The sequence below is a fragment of the Ambystoma mexicanum genome, chromosome 12 (assembly GCF_040938575.1).
Source record: "Ambystoma mexicanum isolate Mex_15411 chromosome 12, UKY_AmexF1_1, whole genome shotgun sequence".
NCBI classification, from domain to species: Eukaryota; Metazoa; Chordata; class Amphibia; order Caudata; family Ambystomatidae; genus Ambystoma; species Ambystoma mexicanum.
Window position 1 is genome coordinate 541,877,767 of NC_090936.1, and position 18,939 is coordinate 541,896,705.

Genomic DNA, 18,939 nt, shown 5'->3' on the forward strand with positions numbered 1-18,939 from the left:
AATGCATTGATATAAATAGCCTTCTATTATGAAGTTCTATCCAGTATATTAAGCTACTCATGCAGAAAGCTAGGCATTGTGTGCAGCATACATGACGAAAGTATAATATTCATAATGTTAATATGTTGAATAATGAAATGAACACTGTTTTCTTATTAGAGTTGTGTGTACTGTGAAATATGTAATAAGTAGCTAATAAAACCCACATATTACATAATTGCATTATTACAGACAAAACACAAAGACACAATAACGCATACACATATGTGTATATAAAGGGAAAGTGAAGTAAGCAAAAAAGCAGAAGTAGTAGCAGAAACAATTCATAACCTAACTGATTATCTTTATGCTAATAAATGGTTGCTCTGTTGCAAAGCTGCTATTTACCCTATGTATATATATCACATGATGTGACTGGACCCTAAGGAAAGTAGTGTGAGTACAATGTCTACAAATATGAACATATATAGGGAAAGTATAGTATAGTTATAAAAAAACAACAGAACTATCAGAAAGTGCTGATAACTCTACTGATTATTTTCATGCACAGAAAGGATTGCTGTCTTTCAAGCTTGTGTCTTCCCCTATGTATATGTTTCATATGATATAACTGGACCCTAAGAGAATTACTGTAATAACATACTTGAAGGATAAGTCTACAAATATAGTACGTTTACAATTTTTAGTTCCTGACTGTTACTGAAGAAAACCATGTGGCCTAGATGTATCAGTAAAGGAAAAAAGAGGGAGGCAGACATGTGATGTCATCAGTGATGTCATCAATGACATTTGTGATGTCATCTTTGATGTCGTGGGTGTTAGTCTTAGCAGTGCACGGTGGTGGTGCGAGTTATGGTTGCTTAACTTACCATAACTGGCGAATTTCAGGGGTTTTTCGGTTTTAATTGAAACCATAACGTCCCTTTAACAAAGTTTTTTCACTGAATTTCATAGGTTTTTAGTAGCGCAACTTAACCATAACATCCCTTTAACAAAGTTTTTTTACTGAATTTCATAGGTTTTTAGTAGCGCAACCTAACAATAATAACTCTGACTTTATGTACAAGTAGCATAGAACATACTGAACCCCCTCTACTGAATTTGATGTCTGCAAACTCTTTTAATGTCCGCGGACATATGCGGTCAACAGCACCACTACCCAAAAAGTCTGGGGGGTATGTTTAATTGTTATATCATAACATATGAACATTTTACAAATTCACAAACCAGCACACATACACATTATATGTAGTAATAAATAAGAATTGTAATCCATATATATAACAAACTAACCATTCATTTAAATACAATATGTTCTAAAATGGAATATACCAAAAGAAGAAAGATAGTCTTCGAGCATGATTACCTCACAGAAACTCCACAACTAAGAGCAACAGCAGATCTACGGATCAGTCAGAACACACCTTACCAGAAGCTAGTAAGTGTACTGCATTTTACTCATATATTTGTAAACTTTCTGTATTAGATACAAAAAAAGTGATATTATGTTTTCTTTCTCACAGTAATGTCTAGTACTCTGGAGTGGCTAGAGGAGCATTTCCCACATGAGGAAATGTCTGAAGATAGTGAACCTAATGGTAGACACTTTACTATATAAACCAATTAATACATATTATTTTATATACATTTAACATATAGATTTTTTTTGTACAGACCATACACAAATTGAAAATACTAACGAAAAAGCAGTATTGGATAAGACTCTTCAGCACATAGAAGAACAAATGGACCTACTCATGGCAAATATTAACAATTTAAAAAAACTTTGTGGAGGACCACTTGAAACAAACAACTACATACCATTGTCCCATGAACCAAAACGTTTTGATGAGACTTCCATCCCTTCTTCACCTCATATAAATCCTCTTGAAACCCCCAATTCTCCTGTTTTTGTTTCAGTTTCTGCCTCACCTTCTCTGTCATAAATTTAACATCCATATAAAATAAAGTAAAATTATTATATTGTGTCCTAATTCATTTCTTGTCTTTTTTAAAAAAGCAGTTCAGGTGTCCGCGGACAGCGCGGGTGTCTGGAATGTCCGTAAAGAAACAAAAATGGGAGTGTCCTAAGGACACTATATCTGTCCGTGATGTTTACATGCAAGTTGAAACTGTTCTAAGAACACACACGGTGTCCTGAAATGTTCATAATATACAAAATGGGAGTGTCCTGATGACGCTATGCCTGTCCGTATTGTTCGCAGACAAGTTGAAACTGTTCTAAGAACACAGGCTGTGTCCTGAAATGTTCGTAAATAAACGAAATGGGGGTGTCCTGAGGACACTATACCTGTCCGTACTGTTCGTAGACAGGTTGAAACTGTTCTAAGAACACATCAAGTGTCCTGGGATGTTCATAAATAAACAAAATGGGGGTGTCCTGAGGACGCTATGCCTGTCCGTATTGTTTGCAGGCAAGTTGAAACTGTTCTAAGGACACAGGCTGTGTCCTAAAATGTTCGTAAATAGTGCTTTTGAGGCTATCGTCTCAGAGCACGAGAGGATCTGCTCACTACCCAAGTAAAACCCGCTCTACATCTTCCTCTCTCCACTTGCCCTTTCTTATCCCCGTGGTTGGTTTCCCCCCTCTCCTAGTGTGTCGTGTATAAAAAAACAAAAATAAAAAAGGCTCTTTTCAGAGCCGCCTTTCACAGTTAAAAAATAGAAATGAAAATAAATGAAGCAGGGACCTGTGTATTTTTTAGAAGTCCGCGGACAGTTCGTGAACATCTAAAATTTTGGAGTGCTGCCCTATCATAACCATTGCAGTTTTATCTGGGAGGACGTGGTGGCTATGAAAAGAGCATTTTGGTGGTGTTTGTTTGTGTTTGAAAAATTTGAAATGCTCAACACCTACTACCAAATGGATGCTGTAATTCAAAAAAAGGTTGCAATGCATTTTGTACATTTCTCAGAAAAATCTGATTGCCAGCATAAGTAAGATGGACTCCATCTCTGCGAAAAATGTATGTACTACGAAACATAATATTTTCATTGTGAAAAGAGGACATGCCAAAATCTCTTAGAAAGGCACAAACAGTTTTATTGACATTGCGCCTTGTTTTCTCCATTTGTGGACCAAATGAAGAAGAACAAAGCCACATTTGTCTCTGTGCAATCCGTGAAAAATTTACTTGAGAATTTGGAAACATGTCCATGACCTTCCCAAGTCCTTCTTTCGTTGCAAATTGCAAAGACATTCCAGACACATGTCCTAAACTGTTCCCCCACAATAAATTACAATTATGTCTGGATGTTGCTTTGTCTCCAAAGTAGCACAGAGAGGTAGCAAGTCCAACCACTTAATTCCACGTTCCCCATGCCAGTGCACTTCCACATGTGGGAATCCAAGATCTACAGCTACTCCACAGCTTTCTGCATGCACCTTCAACCAATGTATCCACAAGTCTCCCAAAATCCAAACAATCTGTTTTCTGAAACACACAGCCATAGCTATCTGTTCTTCTCTCAGCAAAAAGTGTACCTGAGAAACTCTCTCCTGGCACAACACACCCACTAAACTTTCCTGACCAATCCCTTTCTCTGCTCATTCTCATTTGCATGGCTCCCCAACCCAAAATCCCCGGATGTAACAGCCGATGTATGCGGACTACTGCCATGTCCGCAGACATATCGTAACATGGACAGTCCTTCTACCATTTCCATTTCACTTTCTGTGCCATTCTCTCATTGGATATAGCTAGGAAGTCGCATGACCATCCACCAATCACATCCAAGACCTCTACATCTAACTGCATCATCATAGTACAGCACTTCAAATATATTGTTAATCTCTCTGAGTACAAGTGTCATATCATTGGAAAGCACCTTCTACAAGAAATACTGTACAAGTCTCCAAGATTTCTACTTGCAGCTGCATGCATATCCATATGCATGAACACAAACTACAGGTATGCATATTTTCTGTATAGTACATGTACAATTCTTATAGATTCATATAAACAGATTAACTGACGTTTAGCTTGTATAATCTATAAAATGAATTTACTGTCTTTTTTTCCATCTCCTAAAATCAACTGTCACTTCCAAACCTATCTGCTATTTAATTTCTTTTCACACACAAATTTTCAAAGCATGTTGAACTAACATATTTAAAGTACAATATGAAGAGTTAACATACTCAAACAAAATTGCATGCACACAGTATGTTCAAATATCAAACAACAATACTTGTACAAAAACATAAAAATGTATTAATGTATTTATTTATTTACTTATATTTATATAGTGCGCAAGCAGCCCATGGCATTGAGGCGCTGTTACTTACAAGAGCTTAGTTACAGAAATAGTGGTATTCAGTGGTACATTATGAATTCCACAAGGCATAGAAATTATATTTTGGTTGGTACAGTTAGTCATTACTAGTCATTACAATACAGTGTATGCATTAAGAACATATGATATGTATTCAACTGGTTCAACGCATCTTATGTGAATAAGATAGTTTTCATGGTTTGAGGAAGGAGCTGAGGGTCAATGTCAATTAAAAAAATCAATGTCTAAATTAAAAACAGTGCTATATACAAACACAATTACTAATTTGTTTCCTTTACAATTGCAGTGAAGACCATTCTCCTGAAAAGAAGCAGCCGAATTTGAAGTACAAAGAACAACTAAGAAGAAATCTGCTCATTTCAGAAAAAAAGTAAGTTGAATACCACCATATTATTTGTACTATTATTCAAACACACTGTAAGATTAATTCATGCTATTTCTGTGCCTAAAAATAGAGATTGTGCACCATTCGGTCTACAAATCCCCATTTCTTAAACAGAGATTTACAGGTAAAATGGCACACAATTTCCTATTTTTCGACACACAAATGACCCAACTCATCCCCTAGAATTTTGATATTATAGAACAAACAACTGTTTTAATTGTATACCATTAGATTTACTATTTGTACTTCTCCACACCACTAACTTACTTTCTACTGTCATTTGAACCCCAGTTTAGTAGCACATAAATTCAAGAATACCCATCCCAACTAGTTGTAGTTGCCCAATGCACAATCACACACCATTACAAACATCTTTATCATCTTACTCAGACACTCATGCACACAGCACACATACATGAAGAACACCCCAACCCATACCTTCTTTATTTTTTTCAACAGACCCTAAAGAATGCCTACCAAAAAAGTCCGTAGAAAGCAACAGAGAAGCAGAGCAAATGAAAATAGAATTGTCCAAAACAAGCATCCATCTCTAGCAGAATTTGTAAAAAAAGTTAAAACAAAACAGCTAATACAGTCATTTAGCGAAACAAAACAAGCTTCAAGTACAGAAACTTTACATCCTCTATCAAAATGTAAAACAAACCACAAAACAATTAACAAAAAATCAGCTACCACTACAGATAAAACTGCTCCTATAAATCTTGATATAGTGCAAAGTAAGCATACCCAAAAAAGTATTTTAGCAAAAATGTTCCGTCACATAGTCTTTCAAAATCTTATAAAAACAGGAGACAAATCAGCCTCAACTCTTAAAAACTATTGTAGGAAATTAATCTTAGAAGCGTTGATAGACAGTGCAATCCTTCTCAAAAGAAAGTTATTTATTTTAGTGTTAAACAAAATGAAACCACTAATAAAAATAATGACTAAATTACAAAAAAGACTTCTCAATGAACGAAATGTCAACAGAAATAACTTCTTAAGTATCTGTGGAGCTGAGTGGAGTCACACTACGAGCACAGAACCATACTTTAATGAAGAAGCATACAAGCAAAAGCAAACAAATACAATTGCCATACATAGCAGCAGACGAGGTTATGAAAAAGTTAGTAATACCATAATCGAACAAGAAATACTGCTTACAAAAATATCCCCAGAAAACTTAGAATTACCTCTCCATTCAACTGAATCAGAACGTCTAGTATACAAATGACCATGCACGTCAATGTGTAACATTCCCAGAAAAACTTTCAAGTCTTTACGCCAATTCCTCAATCAATATGTGAAAAGCAAAGACAAAATCAAAATTAAACTACTGCAAAATATGGATACCTGTCCAGTGCGCAAGTACACAGGACTAGAAGAACAGTCATTGGCCTGCATTTCAGGACCTACTGCAAAACCACCTTCCATTATATCAAAATGATATCAACACATCATTCAACTATAATAAATCTAGTCTATAAACTGTACTATGCTAAAAGTCCTGCTTTAGCACTAGCTAATTTAAATAACATTCTTCTACATGGTACAGCAAAAGACCTACTTGACGAAATCAACTATATCCAGAAAAAATATTTTGGAAGTGAAAGCCACTTACAGAATGAAATAGCTTTAAAGCAAATTAGCAACAATTCTATGCATGGCAACCTTCTACTACACACATACAAAAAAGAAATACTGAAATTTAAAAGTACATCTGTTGAACTACCAAACAATGTGTGTGTATGTTGCCGTAGAACTTTTTATAAAAGTAACACAAAAACTGTAGACCTAACATACAAAATAGAAGACAACGAAGATTCTAAATGGTTTGAATTAGCTTTCTACCTTATAGCAGAAAACAAATACGAAATAACTGACCCCTTAATACTTTGCAGTTACTGCACTACAAAACTTGACAACAACCAAACTCCTTCACGTGCTATCACAAATAATTTGGAATTATTTCCACTACCAAAACCCCTACAACAACTCAATTTATATGAGAGCATCATAATTCAAACAGTGCACCACTTTCAGGCAATAATACGCCTTCAACCAAAAACAGCAAAATTACCTCCCTCTGAATTAGTGAAAGGTATTCGGGGAAAAGTAGTGTATTTACCATTAGATCTAAAAGAAAATAGGCACACTCTAGGAGTGCAACGTCCAATGGAGCAATCTTTAATTATCTTAGTAAATGGTGTACCTACAAAAGACAAAAAATGTGGCAACAACTGGTAGATTTACATAAAGTTAGACAAGCCTTGCAATATCTAAAATACAATAATGAATACTACAAAGAAATTAATATTGAAGAAATCTTGAAGGATACCACTGAAATAATTCAAGAGACACAAGAATCTGGTCAATTTGAACTCCTAGATCCTGCTACAATACTTTAGACCATTATACAATTCACCCATTGCACTCTAATGACACTGTAGAAGATGCACTAGAAACGTACCAAATGCATCAAACAAAAGGATCACCAATCAGCATATGGGAAAAAAGTATAGAAGCACGTGCTTTTCCTCTACTCTTTCCTACTGGCAAAGGAGGAAGGTACGATGATAGACCTATTCAAATAACAGCATCAGAATACCGCTCATTACCGATGTATTCTGAAGATCCCAGATTTAGACAAAATGTGTAATACATATTCCACCTACTCTTTGAAAGTGAACTAACAACTTTATGTTACGGAGTTGCACACACATGAAAATCAGGATCCCACTTTCAAAATATGTTAGCTACACAATTATTACAAAAAGTGCAACAAAAAGATGAGTTTTTACAAACAAATATTACAAATCTATTAGCAAATATGTGTGGTACTAAAGAGTACTGGTTTCGACGTCATGGAGATGTACGTTGTATGATAAGAAACCTTGGCCCATCCATTTGGTGTGTTACATTAAGTTGTGCAGAATATGCATGGGAAGGTTTACATGATTTCCTACGCATATCAAACAAAACAAAATAAACATAGATATACTAACACCTGGAGAACTTTGTTCTCTAGATCCTGTTAATGTGTCTAGATATTTTGATCATCGCTTCATTGCTATGCTTCACTTTATTTGTAATGAAACTACTCCTCCCCTCAAAGAAGTGCAACACTTCTTTTGGAGAAAAGAATACCTAGCCAGAAGAGCACCACATATCCACATGCTTTTATGGATTAAAGATGCTCCTAAATTCGGTCAGGACAGTGATGCCACTGTTTTACAGTTTATTGAAAAATATACCACTTGTCAAATTCCATCAGGAGCAACAAATAGTGATCTTCATGCACACATTTTACAATTTCAAAGACACAAATGTGGCAAATATTGTTGTCGCAAATACAAAAACAAAGGGAAATACTACACCAAATGCCGCTTTGGTTTCCCTAGACCCTGTTACAAAAACAGGTCAAGTGAACAACTTCATGTCTTCAGTTAGACATAGTGTTAAAGGTAAATCACCTAAAAATACATATTACGTAAAAAGAAAAGATGAAGAAAAATATATCAATGATTACAGTGCAATCATTGCCCACTTATGGAATGCAAACATAGATGTGCAGTACAATGCAGACAATTCCACTGCAGTTGCACGATATGTTACAGCATACTAAACAAAAGCAGATAAAACAGAGCTCCAAGACCTCTGGAATGACCTGTCATCAGACAAAACAATGGGCCTCATTACGAGTCCAGCAGTAACCCTGCTGGAAATTCCATCAGGTTACCGCCGGACTCGTATTACCGTTCTGCCTCCGTGATTGCCGAAATCACCGGGGCATTACAACCCCGGGAACCCAGTAATTCCGGTGGCGGAATTCTGTTAATCCCCATTCCCACGGAGTCCTATGGGACTCCGTGGGAATGGGGAAGTGGAAACACTGGCACCATGCTTTAATGGTGCCGGTGTTTCCATGTCCGCCTGCAGGCGGGTGGAGTTAAACCCGCCAGGTCAGACTGGTGGGAGTGACATCTCCCGCCTGCAGGACTCGAGATCAGCCAGTCCGGAAACAACGGTGGTGGCGGGTTTACCGACACCGTTATTTCTCGACCGGCTGACTCGTAATGAGGCCCAATGTCTCAGAAATTATACAGCTTGGGCATAAAAATGCTCTCCCATAGAGAATGTGGCTCCTATGAAGCAGCAGATCGTTTAACTGGTACTGGTCTGTATGGAAAATCTGAAAATATAGTATGGCTAAGTCTTGGTCCTGCTAAATCTAGAAAAAGAGTTCTAAAAACATACGAAGATATAGACGCAATAGCCAAACATGATCCCAACAGCCAAGACATTTTAAAAAACAATTTACTGGACACACACTACCCAAACAGAAGTAACACTTTGGAAACCATGTGTCTATACCACATAGCCCAAAACTTCCCATACAAAAATAATATAAAACCCGATGAAAAAAAAGGTAAATACAGAGTGACAAATTGTGAAGGCAGCTTAGTAAAACTCACCAAATGAAATTGAATTAATCATATCAAATTGTCATTAAAGACTCTTCAACATAAAGAACTATATTACATGTCGCTGCTACAACTCTTTAAACCATGGAGAAAAGAAGAAGAAATACTAGATAACTATGACTCATGTGAAGACGCTTTCAAAGCAAATGAAGCACTACAACTGATGTAAACTTTAGACAGTACAAAACAATGTACTCCAGGCCCAACTAGATAAGGACACTCCTGACAGTAGTCAACCTTCTGCAACAGGAAGCCAAGAACCACTGGGAGAGCCACTAATAACAAATGAGGCAGAATTAGCTATGACAGAAGTAGAAAACACAATGGGCCTCATTACACCGATGGCGGTAGGGATTTACCGGTACCGGTAAAATACCGGTACCGGTAAATCCTTACCGCCTTACTACGAGGTCCCTTTGCTGGTTGGGGGATTTAACGCCTGCTTTTTGCAGGTGTTAAAATCCAACCCGCTAAGGGACCTCGGAGCTAATTACGGTGCCGTAATTAGCGCCTTACCCATTCCCATAGAGCCCTATGGGGCAGGAATGGGAATGGGGAAGGGCAATGGTGGAAGGGGGATTTACCGCCTCTCCAACCTTGGAATGGGGCGGTAAATCCCCTTTCCGCCAAGGTGGTGCCGGTATTTTACCAGCATGAGCCATGGCGCTAATAGCGCCATGGCTCACCGCCTACCGTGTAATGAGGCCCCATGTGTCAGTATGAAGATAAAGAAGACTTAAATATACTACAATCAAAACTAAACAATGAACAACGTAGCATTTTTCAAGAAGTAACAAAAGAAACTGCACGTGGTGTACAACATGAAAACAAAGAATGCACCTCCCAAAATTACAAACCTATACTACTGTACGTCAGTGGTGAAGCTGGTTCTGGCAAAACATTCTAAATCAAAATCATCAGTAATTTCCTTCAACAATTGACAAACAACAAACTGTCAGCTGTTATCACTGCCCACACAGGTTTAGCTGCCTACAACATAGGCGGTGTCACTTTACACCGATTACTACTCCTGCCAGTAGAACACCAAAACAAATGAGACTATCACAAACTTTCGACAGAAGCTGCAATGGAACTATGCAGAGTAGTAAAACAAATGAAAATGAAAATATTACTAATAGATGAAGTGAGCATGGTCTCCAACCTAATGTTGGCTTTGATTCACCTCAGACTACAAGAAGTACTCAAAACAAACTATGAAGAGCTCTTTGCAGGAAAACACATTATTGTTTTCGGAGATCTTCAATTGACACCAGTGAAAGGTGAGCCTATTTTTAAAACATTAGGACACAAACTCTGCCGTAAAACTGTTGGCAGCATTGGAAATGACAACCTTTGACAACATTTAAAATACAGAGAATGAACACAAAATATGCAGCAATCTGCAGATTTCACTTATGCCAACATCTTAAAAAGTATTAGAGTTGGTATACTATCTCAAGAAGCACAAGCAATATTGAAAACCCGGCACATTCAGGCACTTTATGACGATAATGTATGTGCTACAGATGTTATGGAACAATTAGCCCACAAAATGTCAATTGTATGGCTTTAATGCCAACTCTTCCAAGCTGTTTCAAATTCAATGAAACAATGTTAAATAAAGAAATGCAACCAATAATGGAAATCAGCGCCACAGACAAACTAGACGTACATGGTATGACACTACCCATGTGTGAGCAAGCCACAACAAGACTAAATAGTTTAGAAAATTCAATCTCCATTCAAGCTGGGTTGGAAAAAATATTAAAATTATCCTTAAATTGCAGAGTAATGCTTAAACGTAACCTTGACGTGGACCAAGGACTAGTTAATGGAGCACTTGGTAGAGTTGTTGGCTTTCAAACATACCCACGTGACAACAACATTCAGTTTGTCAATATTCTCTTTGACAAACTTTCAGAAGTAAAAAGGATAGGACGCTCAACAGCTCGATTCCTTCTCTTCAAAGACATGTATGTACGCAAAGAACGATTTTCTCTAACTCTTGCATACACAGTCAACATTCATAAATCACAAGGTCTTACCCTAGACAAAGAGAGTAAAAGAAAGTAATACTTCATCAAGTACCACAAGCAAAAAAGAACCAATTAGGGAAAGTAAACCAAGTACTTCGTCAAAGAAGGAAGACAAACTCCAAAAAAAGCAGTCAGATACAGAACTACCTGGTCCATTTAAACTCTCAAATATAATTGGTGTAAGTTGCTACGCAAATGTAGCAATGAATATTCTATTTCAATTACCACCAATTGTTGAGAACATTTACTTACACAGTACTGACCCATTGTGTTTGCAAATGTTAGTACTTCACAGAAATGCAGCAAACAATCCTGACAACACGTATAGTGTTTATGGAATAAGACAACAATTGGACGACTGTGCTGGAATGGTGAAATTCACTATGAACTCACAGGAAGATCGGGGTGTCCTGAAATGTTCGCACATAAACAAAATGGGGGTGTTCTGAGGACGCTGTCCATATTATTCGTTGTTAAATTGAAAGTGTTATAGGGACTCTCACATTGTCCTGAAATGTTTGTACATAAACAAAATGGGGGGGTGTTCTAAGAAACCAAACAGTAAGTATATTATACACTCTATGCCCTGGCCACAACATCACAGCATATCACACCCATAGTATCCTATAACTTTGTTCCTTATAAATTTGTTTTTGACCCAAAGTTATGAGCAACTATAAATGTGATATGCTGCGGTGGTTGTGGCCAGGGCATAGACTGTTGGGTGCATGGCCAAGTGGCCATACACCCAACACTCTATGCCCTGGCCACAACCACCGCAGCATACCACCGCAGCATATCACACCCATAGAGTAAAACATTTCAACTATGGCCTATGGAAACTTTTAATGTCCGCGGACATTACCAGTGTTCTTAGAACACTTTCAATTTGCCAGCGAACAATACGGACAGCATCTTCAGAACACCCCCTACGAACATTTCAGGACAACACGAAAGTTCTTAGAACACTTTCAACTCGACAACGAACAATACGGACAGCGTCCTCAGCACACCCCCTACAAACATTTCAGGACAACGCGTGTACTCTTAGAACACACCCCCATTTTGTTTATGTGCGAACATTTCAGGACAACGCGCGAGTTCTTAGAACACTTTCAACTTGACAACGAACAATTCGGACAGCGTCCTCAGAACACCCCCATTTTGTTTATTTGCGAACATTTCAGGACACCCCGAGTGTTCTTAGAACACTTTCAACTTGCCATCGAACAATACGGACAGCATCTTCAGTACACCCCCTGCAAACATTTCAGGACACCACGAGAGTTCTTAGAACACTTTCAACTCGACAACGAACAATACGGACAGCGTCCTCAGGACACCCCCTAGGAACATTTCAGGACAACGCGTGTGTTCTTAGAACACACCCCCATTTTGTTTATTTGCGAACATTTCAGGACACCAAAACAGTTCTTAGAACCCTTTCAACTTGCCATCGAACAATACGGACAGCGTCTTCAGGACAACCCCTACAAACATTTCAGGACAACGCGTGAGTTCTTAGAACACACCCCCATTTTGTTTATTTACGAACATTTCAGGACACCGATACAGTTCTTAGAACACTTTCAACTTGCCATTGAACAATACGGACAGGGTCCTGAGGACACCCCCTACGAACATTTCAGGACAACGCGAGAGTTCGTAGAACACTTCAGGACAACGCGTGTGTTCTTAGAACACACCCCCATTTTGTTTATGTGCGAACATTTCAGGACAACGCGAGAGTTCTTAGAACACTTTCAACTTGACAACGAACAATACGGACAGCGTCCACAGAACACCCCCATTTTGTTTATTTGCGAACATTTCAGGACACCGCAAGTGTTCTTAGAGCATCTTCAGGACACCCCCTACGAACATTTCAGGACACCGCGAGAGTTCTTAGAACACTTCAGGACAACGCAGGTGTTCTTAGAACACACCCCCATTTTGTTTATGTAAGAACATTTCAGGACTACGCGAGAGTTCTTAGAACACTTTCAACTTGCCATCGGACAATACGGACAGCGTCTTCAGGACACCCCCTTCGAACATTTCAGGACACCAAGACAGTTCTTAGAACACTTTCAACTTGCCATCGAACAATACGGACAGCGTCTTCAGGACACCCCCTACGAACATTTCAGGACAATGCAAGAGTTCTTAGAACACTTCAGGACAACGCGTGTGTTCTTAGAACACACCCCCATTTTGTTTATGTACAAACATTTCAGGACAACGTGAGAGTTCCTATAACACTTTCAACTTGACAACGAACAATATGGACCGCGTCCTCAGAAGACCCCCATTTTGTTTATTTGCGAACATTTCAGGACACCGCGAGTGTTCTTAGAACAGTTTCAACTTGCCATCGAACAATACGGACAGCGTCTTCAGGACACCCCGTGCGAACATTTCAGGACAACGCAAGAGTTCTTAGAACATTTCAACTTGACAACGAACAATACGGACAGCGTCATCAGAACACCCCCATTTTGTTTAATTGCGAACATTTCTGGACTCCCCGAGAGTTCTTAGAACACATTCAACTTGCCACAGAACAATACGGACAGCGTCCCCAGAACACCCCTATTTTGTTTATTTGCAAACATTTCAGGACACCCCGAGTGTTCTTAGAACACATTCAACTTGCCACAGAACAATACGGACAGCGTCCCCAGAACACCCCCATTTTGTTTATTTGCGAACATTTCAGGACACCGCGAGTGTTCTTAGAACAGTTTCAGCTTACTTGCGAACAAAATGGACACATATTGAGTCCTCAGAACACCCCCCATTCAGTTTATTTAGAACATTTCAGAACACCCGTGATGTCCACAAACAAATCGAACACACAAAGAACATCTACCACATAAAAAAGCACAACATTTAACCTATCTCATACCCTTCCATCCTCCCCAAACACTCCTACACACCAACAGGCTCTACTAAATACACATTTAGAACAAACTTTCACCGCGCTATCCGTGGACGTCCGCGAATCCAAGATGGCGGGCGCCACTGAAAATCTAACACCGTCCAATCAGCGAACACGTCGTATGTCCGCGGACATCACGCAATCCGATTGGCCAATCAGGACACTGTCCAGGGAGCGAACAGGGAAGTGTGTCCGCGGTCCGAACACAGATATCACAAATTTTTTGTACCTACTTTTTAGTCATTTAAAAAATAACTACTGGACGGATTTTCACCAAATTTGCAAAAGCACACTTTCAGGACCAAGCCGCTGCTCCTGGTCCAAATTTGGTGAAAATCCGTCCAGCGGTTTGGGCTGTAGGCGCGAGCAACATTTTTTTCCCATTCAGTCTATGGGAAAAAAAAAGTTTTGGGACCCCCCTATAACTTTGCCCCCCCTGGACGAATCCTCACCAAACTTTGTAAAACAATTCAGAGTGGCCCATATACGTTTTTTGCAAAGTTTGGTGAGGATTCGTCCAGGGGGAGCGAAGTTATAAGCCGCCCAAAAAGTGTTCTTCCTATGGAATCAGCAACTTAACCATAACTACATGGCCACTACCGTGGCCATGTAATATCACTTTCAAACATACAGGTCCCAGAAATACTGGCACCTTAGAAGATCTGATTCTGGAATCAACCATACAAACCATAAAATATGGTAGGCTGAATTTTTAATGTTTCCCAATTAAGAGGTCTCAGTCAAGCATTCCATTCAGACCCTTTGTAACTGATTCCCAGAAGCATTTTATAATTGCACACTCCATATATATTCTGAAAATACATTGTTTGCTCCATTTCTGTGTTAGGTTTCTTCCCTTCCTAACAAACCCAGCGGTATTGGAAATGCAAACAAGTGCATGCATTGCAGGCTTAGCACATGCACAATTATATATTTATTCCATGCAGGTGGACCAATCAATCAAAATTCTTTTTTCGTAAGAGGACACACCCCAAAATGCCCACAATGGAGAAAGTTGGAGAAAGCACGGAAGTGTGCAGCAGCAGTGTGGTCTATCATTCTAGGATCAACACATCAAAGGTCTTCAAACATTTATACTTTTGCAACCATAATCTGCTGGGTCTCATACATTCATTAGTACTGCAAAAAATAGTGAACAAGTAAGTGCAGCTGACATAGAGCCCAATGCATCATCTGGTTTGAATTGTGATTGAAAGAAGGAGAATGGCGCTGAAGTGCTGGAGACAATCTTGTGTGGTTAGTTATAATGAAAGAACGAGGGGCAAGCATTAACAAAAACAGATGTTGCAGCTGTGACTGCAGATAAGACAATCCCTTCAGAAGAAGCTGGCAATGGTGCTGAAAGTGAGGAAAAGGCAAAGTGCGGGCACTCCGCTCTGTCCTCTTTTTCAGAATATGATGATGATGCAAGTGAACCACTACGGTTTCCTTCAGGCCCGGTAATAGGAACATGCAAGAAACGCTGACACACTCGATTGATGGCAATCACAATAGTGTTCTGCTGTTAGCCCTGTACAAGTGAGTGCAAGTAGAATTTAGGAGAAACACAACCACAGCACAAAGAAAAACACATTTGTTCTGCCCAACAGTATCATACTTTGGCCAAGAAAAATAAATAAAGACAACCAATGGTTGGAATTTTTGTTCACTGTTGATAGGGACATTTCCCGGTTTATTGGTATCGATCCCAGAAACACCCACAAAACAAGGGGTATCCCTTGCTACCATCCGGGTACAACTCAAAGTGTAAGTATAAACAAGAAAAGTAAAGATGTGTTTGAAAACAAAACTATCTATGTCCTTTTCATCTTAAAGTTTAAAGCAGATTAAATCCTGAAAGTATTGATGATTTAACGTGTGACATGTACAATATACAATAATGTATTTAATTTAATCAATGCCCACTTGTTAATTACAAGGATATATTTTAAAGTCTAACAAATAGACATCAATGCAACAAAATACACAAAGAAAGTCCCAAAATCATATGAGAAACAATAAAAAAACATAAACATTTGCAGTTCCGCAAGCTGTAAATCAACTAATATAACAACATAATAAAACATCAAACACATATACAACTGATCCCACTTGTGTTGTCAAATGGCCCTACATATTTCAGCCCCTATACACAACTTAATAACACTGGACATTCATCAGGGGATAAACCGTGCATGATGTAGTGATTTCAGACACTTTTGTGGAATTCAAAAGATGACTCAATTGTCAGCAGCATTTCTAACACTAAATCAATAAAAAGAGGAACAAGTTGCATATTCCGGAATGCATGCATTATATGATTGCTTAAACACAAAATAAAACAATTACCTGTGTTCAATCTGTCTAATGCTTGCTGCAACAAGCAAGCATTTGATAATGGGTACGTGCTCATTATGCATGGTCTCTCCCATTGTATGGATTTTCAATCCCCAGTCTTTGTTATTAAGACCCCAAATCTCTGAAACAGCCTTTACTGGCCACACACTGCAATATGAAGAAATCCATGGAAGAGGGCTGTAATAATCATGAATAATGATGGCATTTCAATGACTAAATACCACAACAGCCTCATCTTCACTTAAGAGAACCACATCCAACACAAAGTACATGGTAATGGAAGACACTACAAGAAATAGTGCCCAAGATACATCAATTCAGTCTATCCAAACATCTCTCATCGTGCTGTGATCAAATGTATGTAGACACTAGGCTGGAAAAATGTACAGAAATGAAAACATGTCAAACCCTACTGTTTTTATCCCCACCATCTGAAAAGAAATATGGTTATGATATCTCTTGGTGAAAAAAACCTCCTCCAAGATGGTATGCAAAAAAATGTTCTCACCCCCTTCGTGTTATATTCCACAGCAACTGCTTCGTATACATACTCCATTAACCTAAAACTCATGCTGTTAAATATCACCAGCTTAAATGTAAAATTATCACTAATGCCACAATATTGTCATGGCGCTTCCAGGACTGGATTTGTAAGGTTAGACAATCACATGCATACTCACCTGAGTGTTTTATCAAAGCTGGCACAGTGTACAAAATCCCCACCTTTTCCATCTGGACAATCCTGAATGTACAGTGGTAGGCTTGTATGCAGAGTCAGAATGTATACTCACTAAGCATCCTTGGGATGCCTCTAATGCTTCAATTAAGGGAATCAGTTCGGCTGCCTGGGCAGAAAAGTGTGTTGGCACCTTTATTTCAGTACAAGCTCAAATTCCTTGCCATAAGGCATACCACTGCTGCACCTGTGTGTCTCTTGCCAGTCTCCTGATCAATCGACAATGGCCCATAAACAAAGAGGACCTCCCCGTCATCAAGTACATCCTCCCTTGCTCATGTAAAATCATCTTCAGGGCCTTCGTTTGTGACACAATCATGCACTTCCTCAGCTTGCTGTACATATATACGTGAAATAAACGTGGCAGGGTTCACTGTGTGACACATCACAATGTGAATGGGAGGGCTTGACAGAATTACTACACATGCAGAGGCCCTTTGTGTGGTTAGAGTGGATTTAGATCGCTCAAGAATTGCAAACACGGCTTGCTCTACAAATAATGTCATGGAGCAACCCATAGTGAATGCTGAGGATTTTTCAATGGCAAAGGCAACAGTGGTCAGTGCCTGTTCACATGGAAATTGACACTGCATCACTGAATCTAATATGCCACTATATTATGGTTGGGGTTTGCGTCCCATGGATGCTTGCTAAACCAACACTGCTGTCATGACCTGGTCATTAGAATGGGAGAACAAGTACAATTATTTTATGAACCAGGGGTTGCTAGAATGGGTGCAATACTTATGGAATTTTTGAGTTTCTGGAAACATGTTGTTGGCTTAGGTATGCCAGAGGAATGGGGGTTACTATGGGCCAAACAACCCTCCCCAGAACACAAACGGAGGACTCAGCCAATGGCAAGTTAGAACTGTTGTTTATTACACAAACTGACAGGGATCACACAGGACATTCAGAAATTCCCAGAATCACCACCCCTGAGCCAGTGTCGGGCCATTTTGTTGCCCCCCTGCATCACAGCATGGGTGGCATCCCTTATGAATAGCACCTATAGATCTTGGTTGATTGGCCCTCACATGTCAGGAGGCTGGCCTGCCCCTTCCCCCAGAAACTATCTATTACATTTTTGCAGGGATGCAGGATTACCATTGGCACTTGCCCTCTGCCATCCACCCCTGGATTTCTGCTCCCTGATTGGCTGTAACTGGTTTCCCCAGGCTTTGGACCCAGCACTGTTCTCAGCACTCTGTGCACCTTCTCAAGGTGATGAGAATGACTTTGTTTTCCCAAGGTAACTGTTAGTAGCACCACTTTTGCCTGTGAGAGTGCCCTCAGCATTGCAACATTGTTAACGATTCCATGTTTCACTTCATGTCTGTGTTGCAGAGAACCATTCGTCTTCCCACCATGGGTGAATGACCATTGTCTCCCTAAGCTCCATCACATGGTTGAGGACCACTAAATCAAGCTCTTCTGGTCTGCAATTTAAGAGGATTTATTCAGTTTATCTGCAGATGGCCTCTTGTCATTTTAGGTTTGGAATGTGCTGCTTATCTCTGACCTTGGCTCGAGCCCTGGGCTGCTCTTCTGTCCAGCTTGGTTCTGCTTTCCCTGTCTCTCGTCCTGCGGCTTGTGGCCTCATATAATCCTCAATATACTTATACTATGATTTCTACATATCTATACCATGCTATGTTTCCCATAGGTTAGTTATGTTTGTT

The 18,939-nt window shown here is 39.2% G+C and overlaps 1 protein-coding gene across 3 annotated transcripts in view; it reads left to right on the plus strand.

Moving 5' to 3' along the window:
* The window catches only part of LOC138513763 (olfactory receptor 5AP2-like), a 458,684-nt gene that overhangs the window by 263,641 nt on the left and 176,104 nt on the right, over positions 1–18,939 (plus strand). Inside the window, exon 2 of one of the 3 annotated variants that reach the window (XR_011281813.1) lies at positions 4,604–4,693. The exons of the other annotated variants lie outside the window; for them this stretch is intronic. The gene's annotated coding sequence lies outside the window, so the exon portion shown is untranslated. Of the gene's footprint in view, positions 1–4,603; positions 4,694–18,939 lie in introns of those variants that run through there. 3 annotated transcript variants of the gene reach the window in all.